This window comes from Sturnira hondurensis, unplaced genomic scaffold, assembly GCF_014824575.4.
Source record: "Sturnira hondurensis isolate 20B ecotype Veracruz unplaced genomic scaffold, ASM1482457v3 Scaffold0013559, whole genome shotgun sequence".
In the NCBI taxonomy this organism is placed as follows: Eukaryota; Metazoa; Chordata; class Mammalia; order Chiroptera; family Phyllostomidae; genus Sturnira; species Sturnira hondurensis.
In genome coordinates, this window is record NW_028086190.1 from 1,973,015 (window position 1) to 1,984,805 (window position 11,791).

At 38.3% G+C, this 11,791-nt stretch overlaps 2 pseudogenes; both read left to right on the plus strand.

Moving 5' to 3' along the window:
- Positions 1–3,749: 3,749 nt before the first annotated feature.
- On the plus strand, positions 3,750–5,314 carry LOC118998038 (importin subunit alpha-1-like; annotated as a pseudogene).
- Positions 5,315–9,791: 4,477 nt separating this feature from the next.
- On the plus strand, positions 9,792–10,441 carry LOC118997992 (nascent polypeptide-associated complex subunit alpha-like; annotated as a pseudogene).
- The last annotated feature ends 1,350 nt before the right edge of the window (positions 10,442–11,791 follow it).

Below are 11,791 nucleotides of genomic sequence, written 5' to 3' on the forward strand. Positions count from 1 at the left end.
ACATAGCTTTTTGCCTTCACAATGTTATCTAACAGTATTATACCTAAGGCACCTTCGATAACACTATTCTAATTTATTTTATCTGGATTTTTATATCTCTCAGTGTTTTGGTGTTTAAAGTTACTTTTGTCTTGCAGGTTATTATTGTTAGTTCCATATTGTTTTTTAAGATTTAATTTGTTTTTTAGAGAGAGGGGAAGGAAAGGAAAAATAGAGGGAGAGAAACATCAATGTGCGGTTGTCTTTCACACGCCTCACACTGGGGACCAGGCCTGAAACCCAGGCTTGCGCCCTGACCAGGCATCAACTAGCAACCCTTTGGTTTGCAGGCCCATGCTCAATCCACTGAGCTACACCAGCCAGAGCCAAATTATTAAAAACAGACAAAAATTGTAACATGTACAATAGATTCTATAATTTAAAATTTTCCCCTGGCTGGTGTAGCTCAGTGGATTGAGCACGGGCCTGCAAACCAGAGGATTGTGGTTCGATTCCCAGTCAGGGCACATGCCTGGGTTGCAGGCCAGTTCCCGGCAGGGGACACACAATGTATTGTGTGTCCTCGGCAGAGGCAACCATACATTGATATTTCTCTCCCTCTCTCCTTCCCTTCCCCTCTAAAGATAAATAAATAAAATATTTTTTTAAAAAAATAAATAAATAAAATTTTCTCTAAGTTGGTTTTAGTTAGTCTAAAAAGTATTTTTCCTACCAAGTAAATTGCAAGTAGCGTGCTGAATACATTTCATTTAATAGTTAACTGCAGATTCAAAAGTAGGGGAGGGACCAAAAAAAACCCACAAAAAACAAATTATCTTCCAGAGGGTGAGCCCCTTGTAGCATAGCCTTCCCCCACTAGGTGAGTGTTCTAGGAACCCATCTGTATCAGTGGACCAGCTGGGTTGTAAGAGGCTGCATTTGGCTTCCAGAAATTTTTCTGAAGACTCTTTCAATGCATTTGCCTGTTTCATGATGGATGATTTGCAAGCACACCTACCCACACCATGCTGAGGATTAAGCAGTTTTTGACCAAAAAACAGTGTGGCGCTCATGCCTCACCCTTCCTATTCACCTAATCTCACATTGAGCAATGTTTTATTTTTGTTACCCCAAATGAGAAAAGTCCTCAAAGGGAAACATTTTGCTGACATGGAAGAGGTGAAACAACAACAACAACAACAAAAAATGGAAGAAGCACTAAAATGCATCAAAATTACAAAAAACTGTTTTGAGCAGTGGAAAAAAATGTCTCATAGGTGCATTAAATCAAATGGAGAAATCTTTGTGGGTAACTGAAGTTTAAACATGTAAAAATAAATACAAATAATTTTTATAAATAAATCCTGATTTCTAGGGGGTGTATACACATATAGTTTGTACAGAAAAAGTCCAGCCATTGTTAATATAATGAGAATGGTTTCCATCGCATCAGTGTAACCTGGCAGCTAAGGAGAGTGGACTGGAATGCGCATGTGTGAACAAATATGACTTCACTGTACTAGTCAGTAGGGTTGGTAGATGCCATTCAGTAAGCACGTGAACTGTGTGGCTGTCGTGTTCAAAACAACTGAACGAGTAGAACAACAAATCTGCATCGAATTTTGCATGAAGCTTGAACATTCCTTTGCAGAAACTATTTTGATGATTCAGAAGGCCATGGTTATGGGCAATTGAAGATTGACTGCTTTATCAGTACAATGTGCCTGCTCATGTATCACATCTCATACAGTTTTTTTGCAAAACATCAAATCACCCAGGTGACTCAGCTTCACCCTAGCTCAGATTTGGTGCCCTGTGACTTTTGACTTTTCCCAAAACTAGAATCACCTTTGAAAGGGAAGAGATTTCAGACCACTGTGAGATTCAGGAAGATACAACAGGGAAACTGATGGCAATTGGAAGAACTGTGTGAGGTCCCAAGGTGCCTTCTTTGAAGGGGACTGAGGCATCATTGTCCTATGTACAATGTTTCCTATATCTTCTTCAATAAATGTCTCTATTTTTCATAGTATGTGGCTGTATACTTTATAAATACATAAATAACTAACTTATAATAAGATAATTGTGGAAAAGATGGATTTTTATTGTTGTTTTGACTCATACCACAGAAAAATAAATTGCAATTGATTAAAGTTGTAAATGTCAAAAAGTAAAGCTATAAAAATACTAAAATAAAATTTAAAAAATAATGATATAGCCTTGGCACAAGAAAGATTTTTCTAGGTTTGATACCAAAGATAAAATTCACACAGGAAAAGATATGACTACATAAAAATTAAAGTGTGTTTTATTTTTATTGATTAGCACCATATTCATTATTAATTCATTGAACATTAATATAAAAACATCAGACAATACAGTTATATAAAAATAGTGTCTCCTTATTTTCTTCAATTCCTCACTCCATAGGCAAATATTTATAATAATTTATTTATATATTTCTAGACCTTTTGCAGTACATATGTACACATATAGTGTGTGTACCTAAGTATATATATAACCTTTTCAACACAAGAATCATTCTAAGTGATTTTTTTGCACCTAGCTTTTCTCCCTCAACAGTAAATCGTGGATATTTTTTCCTGTCAGCACATGTAGGGCTACTTTACTTTTTCTAACATTAGCCTTGTATATTCTATTACATGATGGAACTATAATGCATTTAGTCAGTCACTTACTTATGAATATTTTAGATATTTCCAGCTTAAGAGACTTTATTAAAGAGAAGGTTATAATAATTATATGAAGTTTTACTACTAGTAATATATATAAATGGCTCTTTCAAATCAATAATAAAAATACAAACAGCATATTTACATAAGAAATGACATAAATGATGATATTTACTTGGGAAAAATGAACAATAACATGAAAGACAATTTGGATGAAATACAAATATATGCAAATATTTAGCCAATAAATATATGCATTTATATTAATAGAGATTTAAAAAAAAACAATGAGGTCTGCCTTTACCCAGCAGATCAGTAGAGAAAGGTTAAAAAAATGAATGACAAAAACAGGAAGTTTTGGTGTTGCAGAATAAAAGCACTGTTTTAAACTAAGCTAGAATAGTTAATTCATATGTACTTTCTGCAGTACAGTATGTTTATTAAATACCATGAAATGATGCATACCTTTTTTAAAAAGATTGCTTTAGCCCTGGCTGGTGTAGCTCAGTGGATTGAGTGCTGACCTGCAAACCAAAGGGTCACCAGTTCGATTCCCAGTCAGGGCACATGCCTGTGTTTTGGGCCAGGCCCTCAGTGGGGGCACACAGAGGCAACCACACATTGATGTTTCTGTCCCTCTCTCTCTCCCTCCCCCCTCTCTAAAACTAAATAGTAATACAATCTTTTAAAAAATAAAAATAAAGATTGAATTACTATTTAGTTTTAGAGAGGGGGGAGGGAGAGGGAAAGGGAGAGAAACATCAATGTGTGAGACATACATTGATCAGTTGCCTTTTGCATGCCCCAAGCTGTGGGCCTGGTTCGCAACTCGGGCATGTGTCCTAACCAGGAATCAAACTGACAACCTCTTGGTTCACAGGCCAGCATCCAACCACTGAGCCACACTAGCCAGGGCTACAAATAGCTTTTTATCCAATGAGTTCCTCTGTAGAAATTTTAACTAAAACATAAGTAAGATTACATCTTAGTTAATTTTTAGTTAAGATCATTTTGGGATTGTTTAAATCCTATAAAATATTTGCACACCATCTTTTGGCTTGTCTGTGGTGGATGTTTTCAGAGTAGCATACCTGTGAACTGCACTCCATAGTCTCCTGTGAAAGCCTGAGCTAACTGGATAGCTTTCTCCCTTTGTCTCATAACCATGCCCACCAACGGGAATGCTAATTCACCAAGTACTTGCTTTAACAGATGTAAGAATAAGGCGAAGACAGTTTAGACATGAGGTGGTGCCGAATACAAGTTAAGCCTGAGCTGAGAAGAGCTAGGAATGACCAGCTGCTGAAAAGGAGGAATGTAAGCTCATTTCCTGATGATGCTACTTATCTGCTGAAGAGAAAGGGAAAAAAAACAAAAAACTAACCCACAACAACCAGGGCACTGTAAATTGGTCTGTTGAGGACAATGTCAGGGGCATAAATAGCAACAATTTGGAAAGCCAGCTCCAAGCTACTCAAGCTATTTAGGAATTACATTCTAGGAAAAAAACCAGCCACCCATAGGCAATATAATCTAGGCTGGTTTGATTCCAAAATCTGTGTCCTTCTTGGGCAGAACTCAATGTAGTTTCATTGGTTTGAGTCTGCCTGAGCCCTCACTAACTTTGCTTCCTGGACATCAGAACAGACCAAGGCTGTAGTAGATGCAGGTGTTATCCCAGCATTCATTTCGCTGTTGACATCCCCCCATGTTCATATCAGTGAACAAGCCATATGGGCTCTGCTGGTGATGGTTCAGTTTTCCAAGACTTGATTATCACATGTGCAGTGATAATCGACTGGTGTAGTTGACACACTTTTGGCTCTTCAGGCAATTCCGGATATATCATCTTTAGCATGTGGTTAATTATGTAATCTTACCTGGACACATTCAAACCTTTGTTGCAACAAGAAATGTGCAACCCCAATAGATACATTCTTCCTACTTACTTTATTGATGGTCCAAATGAACAGATTGAAAAGGTCATGAGAACAGGAGTTGTACCTCAACTTGTGAAGTTCCTAGGAGCTACTGAATTACCAATTGTGACTCCTGTGCTAAGAGTCATAAGAAATATTGTTACTGGGACAAATAAACAGATGTGGAAGCATTTGCTGTTTTTCCAAGCCTGCTAAAGAACTCCGGAAGGAAACTATGTAGACAATGTGAAACATCACAGCTGGCTGCCAGGACCCTATGCAGACAGTTGTGAATCATGGATTAGTCCCATTCCTCACTGGCCATCTTTCTAAGGCAGGCTTGAAGATTCAAAACAAAGCTGCATGGGCTGTGACCAACTATACCAGTGGTGGAACAGTTGCAGTGATTGTATATCTTGTTCATTGTAACATACTAGAACCACTGATGAATCTCTTAACTGTGAAAGATGTCAGAATTATTTGGTTATTCTGATGCCATTTCAAGTATCTTTTAGGCTGCTGAGAAATTGGGTGAAACTGAGAAACTTAGTATAATGATTGAAGAATGTGGAGGTTTGGACAAAACTGAAGCTCTCCAAAACCATGAAAATGAGTCTGTGTACAAAGCTTCAAGAGGAAGATCAAAATGTGCCAGAAACTACCTCTGAAGACTCTACATTGCAAGTTCATGACGGCACTCTTGGGACCTTTACTGGGGAATAAAGTTGTTTGTTGTGTACTATGCTTGGTGTAAGTTTGTCTTACTGTTTTTCTGCTAAGAACTCTTTTTAAATGTGGTTGGTTATTGTAGCACTTTTTATAATAAAACTATACTGGAACAGTTCCAAACTACACATACTATCTGAAGCTTGACCTCCCTCAATATGTTTCTTATTCCTATGTGTTATTTCACATCTTTCAGTGGCCTGCATAAAGATTAAATTCTGCCCTTAAAAAATAAAATAGGAGCCGTGGCTGGTGTGGCTCAGTGGAAGGAATGCCGGCCTGCGAAACAAAGAGTCCCGGGTCGATTCCCAGTCAAGGCACATGTCTGGGTTGCAGGCTAGGTCACCAGTTGGGGGTGCAAGAGGTAACCACACACTGATGTTTCTCTCCCTCTCTTTCTCCTTCTCTTCCCCCCTTTCTAAAAAATAAATAAATAAAATCTTTAAAAATAGCAAATATTTAACAACTGAATTTTAGGACATTTAGGAGATGGACTACTATGTATCATATTAAATATTGATGTTGAAAGTATTTTTATGTGGAAAAGTGCAGGCTAAAAAATGATATGCACAGATGATTGCTTTTTCAATTACTGTGAATATTCATATGCCTACATATATTTATTGAAAAATACTGCCACTAAGATTGGTGAGATAATGGAGACTTTATTTTCTACAATTTGCTTAATTGTATTTCCAATGAACACATATTACAATAATCTAATAAAAGCTTTTATAAAATATTTAATAAAAAGTATGCATTGGTATAACTTTAAAAATAAGATGATGGATCAGAAATAGACTGTGAAGGAAACAAAGGCAAACAGAGGAAAGCTGAATTTCTGCTGGTAATGAAGCTTTGCTCTCTATTTAGAAAAACAGCAAGTGGCTCCCTGTGGATTGGAGCTTTCTGTGTCAATAAAAGGATGCATGTGTCTTTGTGACTATAATTTTTCTTTATTCTAAAGCCAAGTGGAAAAAGAACAAAGCAGTTAGAAGAAACTGATAAGGACCTTTAACAGATCTGGGAGTGGGAGGCAGGGGAACAAAACCTCAATTAACTCTTGAAGTAATTTTTTGTAGCAAGGACAGTCTAGACTTGATGAAGCTAGAGGGAAACCTCATTGAGCTCTTATTACCAGAGCAGTTTTGAGACTAGATTGGCCTGAAGTGTGGGGACCATCTTGGCAAAAGTCTCTTTATAAAACTTACATTTAGGGTCAATTACAAAGAAGCTTTCCTACTCCGTACGGGCATAAAACCAAAATGTGATATATTTTGAAATGTGGTAAAGTATTATATTTTAACCTGTGTGTATATTTTCAATAAAATTTGCCCTGATAGATTTTGTATCTAAATATAGTGTTTAGCAATAGCCCTATATATTTTTTTATATTAGAGAGAAGAGAAATGTAAAAATGTGTTAACCTACCTCTTGACTAACCATTCCTACTCCTGAAGTCCAGTTGTTTGGACAACATGGCCCTAATCAAGATAACACCAAACATAATTTTTTAAAATATTGTATATTTAGCCCTGGCTGGTGTAGCTCAGTGGATTGAGTGTGGGCCTGCGAACCACACGATCGCGGTTCGATTCCCAGTCAGGGCACATGCCTGGGTTGCAGGCCAGTTCCCAGCAGGGGACTCACGAGAGGCAACCATACATTGATATTCCTCTCCTTCTCTTCTTCCCTTCCCCTCTAAAAGATAAATAAATAAATAAATAAATAAATAAATAAATAAATAAATAAAATTGTATTTTTAGAGAGGGGGGAAGGGAGGGAGAAAGAGAGGGAGAGAAACATCAATGTGTGGTTGCCTTTCATGTGTGTCCCCTACTGGGGACTTGGCCTGCAACCCAGGCATGTGCCCTGACTGGGAATCAAACTGGTGACCCTTTGGTCTGAAGGCTGGTGCTCAGTCAACAGAGCCACAGCAGCCAGGGTGCACCTAACAACATTTATAGCTGTTAAACCCAAAGGAACAAACAATGACCAGGAGGCTGAATTTGAAATCTAAAGCTGTAGTGAAACATCACCCATGTAATGATTTTTGCAAGATTGGGCTATTATTTTTAGATTTTTGGCAATAGCTTGTTATAGCATACAAATGATAATTCTTTGATGAATCTACAAGTGATGATCTTTTAAGTGAGTCACACAATCTTTTCTACCTAAAGACATGACAACTGAAAACATTCTCAACATAACAATTTAAACAAATGTAAGGTGTTTTAATTTATTTGCTTAGTTTTGTTTGCTAAACGCCTATACCGGCTGATGTAATCCATAACATACTATATAGTCAGGATTCAAGGTTGGCTGCCAGACATGAACATTTGGCCTCGNAAATCTACAAGTGATGATCTTTTAAGTGAGTCACACAATCTTTTCTACCTAAAGACATGACAACTGAAAACATTCTCAACATAACAATTTAAACAAATGTAAGGTGTTTTAATTTATTTGCTTAGTTTTGTTTGCTAAATGCCTATACTGGCTGATGTAATCCATAACATACTATATAGTCAGGATTCAAGGTTGGCTGCCAGACATGAACATTTGGCCTCGTGAAGGACAAATTGACCTCGTTCCCCTCAAAGCTTGCCAGACCCACTCATGTAGGTGACTATTTATATTTTTAGCCCTCTTTAGAAAAATGTATAGAAGCTTACTATTTGATATCAATTCTCCTGCACTTTCTTTGTATCCTTAATCTTACTGGTGGCCTTTTCTGCCATGACGCTGATTTGTGAACTTAGCTTTGGATTCTGATTTTAGTATATTTGGTTTCTCATATTTTGGGACCTGTCTTTGGCATCTTTCTGAGCTATTTTTCCATCCTAAGCTTGTGTCTCAGTTAAAATTCTTGAATTTGACACCCCCCAAGCTCCACCCACACACCTCTTAAACTGAAATATTATTCCCTATGTCCTAGAGACTGAAACCCCCCGTGAATTATTTACTTAGCTGGGAAAGCATCTTTCTTAGTCCATAGATACTATCTTTAGATATTATCAGTTCTTAGGTCGAGGGTCCTCACATACAAACCAAAATGTGTCAATAAAAAAAACATTGTGCAAGAGTTATCTGTTTTTACAGGCTTCCCCCCCCACCCCCAAAGAGGACAAGAAGAACCTGCTAGACTAGTTACCATCACTCAGTTGGAAAAGACATCCATGTGATACACATTGGAGACCTGTCTTTCACTTAATGCTCATCTCCTCATTTACTGCCCAAATACGGACACAATTGCCTCAGTAATTTTCTGGTTCATGGATAGTTTACTAGAATAAACTACTTTTCTTATACATTAGTTCTGTTTTGATGTCGTTTCGCTGTTAAAATCCTTCTGATTCTGTCACCACCCATCAGTCCAGATAAATTTATGTCTCTGAACATGTGAATGTCTTGAGGCATCAGGCATATGCTTACTTAGCATGAATTTAGCTGAATACACTTTTCTTTTAGTGAGTATATGAATTTGATGCCAATCTGTTTGAGTTATAATGTTCAATTATTTACACCCACATCATGGCCTTAGAGTTGTTTGGGTTACTTAATAACTGAACATGAGAGTACCACTATAACGCTATGATTTTAGAATGCAAATGCTTTGTTCAATACAATTTGAGAAAACCTTAACACCAATAAGTTTCCCATCAGCCTGCTACAGTGCCTGAAGATCCATTATTAGGGATTCATAGATTTGTGTCTTCAAAAGAATTCAAGAAACACAATAAACTGTATTAGTGTGTGAGCATGTGTGCACACATGAGTGCATGCTCATGTGTACTTAAAAATGTTAACAATTATGTGAAGATAGTGGTATTTTTATTTTTATTTTCTTTATGTTTCCATATTTTTCAAAAATTTCTGCAGCGAATATATACACTTTTATTATCAGGAAAAAATGCTGTAAAAAATTTTATATGCCCAAGAATAGTAAAAGCTAAAGCTATTGTCAGCAGGTAGCACCTGATTGGATATGTATTTCTCAAGCCTTTTACATTAATGCCAGGTAACTAGAAGCCAAAATCTTTCAAAATATGTATAAGATCACCAAAGGAAATAAATGTTAATGTTCTTGTTCTTAAGCAGAACACACCTTATTATAACACATGTTCACATAACACATTCTTTTTTATGTATCAAATATTACACTAAAATAAATTGTTAAGATTTTAGTTATTTATCTTTAGAGAGAGAGGAAGGGAGAGAGACAGAGAGGGGGAGGAACATCGATGTATAGGAGAAACATCAATCGGTTGCCTCCTGCATATACCCTAACCGGGGACCAGGCCTGCAACCCAGGCATGTGCCCTGACCAGGAATGGAACCGGCGACCCTTTACTTTGCAGGATGACCCTCAACAAACTGAGCTATGAGCTTAGTTGGTTTTAAATATTTTTTAAATTGAAGTCCTGGTGCTCCTCTTTCTGACGCCATTTTGGTTCTTCCCTCCTTGCACAAAATGCCAGGTGAAGCCACAGAAACCCTTCCTCCTGCAGAGCAGGAGTTGCCCCAGCCCCAGGCTGAGCCATTGTCTGGAACGGAATCTGAGTGATGAATCAGTACCAGGCAACCACACAACAACCCCAGCTGGTAGCAGCAGCTGAAATTGATGAAGAATCAGTCAGTAAAGCAAAACAGAGCCCAGTGAGAAGAAGGCATGGGGGGGCTACATCCGAACAGGGTCTTCGACAGGTGACAGGGGTTACTAGGGTCACTATCAGGAAATCCAAGAATATCCTTTTTGTCATCACAAAACCAGATGTCTAAAGAGTCCAGCTTCAGATACCTCCATAGTTTTGTGGGAAGCCAGGATCGAGGATTTATCTCAGCAAGCACAACTAGTAGATCCTGAGAAATTGAAAGTTCAAGGTGAAGCTGTCTCCAACATTCAAGAAAACACACAGACTCCAACGGTACAAGAGGTGGGTGAAGGGAAATAGGTTGATGTAGCAGATGTGGAAGTTAAGAACTTACAACTGGTCATGTCACAAGCAAATGTGTCCAGAGCAAAGGCAGTCTGAGTCCGAAAGAACAACAGTAATGATGTTATAAGGCTACTGTGGAATTAACAATGTAACCATCTAAAAACAAGGACCTTTTTTGGTGTTTCAAAAGCATAGCTATAGCCTTGACTGGTGTGGCTCAGTGGATTGAGCACTGGCCTGGGAACCAAAGGGTCACAGGTTTGATTCCCAGTCTAGGGTACATGCCTGGGTTGCAGGCCATGTACCAGTGGTGAGCTTCTCTCTCTTTCTCCCTTCCTTTCTCTAAAATAAATGTATAAACCTTGTTTTTAAAAAAGAGAGTAATTTCAGCTAACTGCACTGTTTCTCTTACTAACAAAGTTATGACTTCTATGACTTCGTGTGCTTGTGGTACGAAAAAACAAAATCCTGAGGGAGTTGTAGCCAAGATGGAGGAGTAGGTAGAAATGCTTTATTTCCTAGCACAACCAAAAGAAGGATAACAGCCAATTTAAAAACAAAAAGCAGCCAGAACTGCCTGAATGATTTCCTGCATGGGAAGTCTGACAACCAAGGAGATAAAGAAATGTTCATCCAGACTGGAAGGAGGGGGCTGGTAGGAGAGGTGGAGATAGCAGCCTGGGTGGTGGACCATGCTGGTGAGACAGTGGCTGGCAGACCATTCAGTCCCACATTTGTGTGTCAATAGCCGAGAATAACAACTGTAGAGCTAGACACTCCATGGAATTCAGGGTTTCAGCAGGGGAAACTAAAGACTTGAAACTCCCAGCCTCACGGGAGAGTCCATTGGAGAAGCCCATGGTGTCCTAGAACATACACAAACCCACTCATCTGCTAATCAGCACCTGAAAGAGCACCATATGCTTGTGGGAAACGAGGGAAGTGATGGAAATCAGAGTGAGAGCTGAGCAAGTGATAGTGTTTCCTATCTGACCCCTCCCCCACATACAACAACACAACTTAACAAAGCAGGTTGCCCCACTCTTGGCAAATACCTAAGGCTCCGCCCCTTACAATAGGTACACTGAGACAAAGAGATATGGCTCAATGAAAGAACAGGTCAAAACTCCAGAAAAAGAGCTAAGGATGAGGAGATAGACAACCTATCTGATGCAGAGTTCAAAACACTGGTAATCAGGATGCTCAAGTGAAATAAAGGAAAATGTGCAGGGAACCAACAGTGAAGGGAAGGAAGCCAGGACTCAAATCAATGTTTTGGAACAGAAGGAAGAAGTAAACATTCAACCAGAACAGAATAAAGAAACAAGAATTTTTTAAAAACCGAGGAGAGATTTAGGAATCTCCAGGACAATTTTAAATATTCCAAGATCCGAATTATAAGGGTACCAGGAGGAGAAACGGAAGAGCAAGAAATTAAAAACTTATTTGAAAAAATAATGAAGGAAAACTTCCCCAATCTGACAAAGGAAGTAGACTTCCAGGAAGTTCAGGAAGCTCAGAGAGTCCCAAAGAA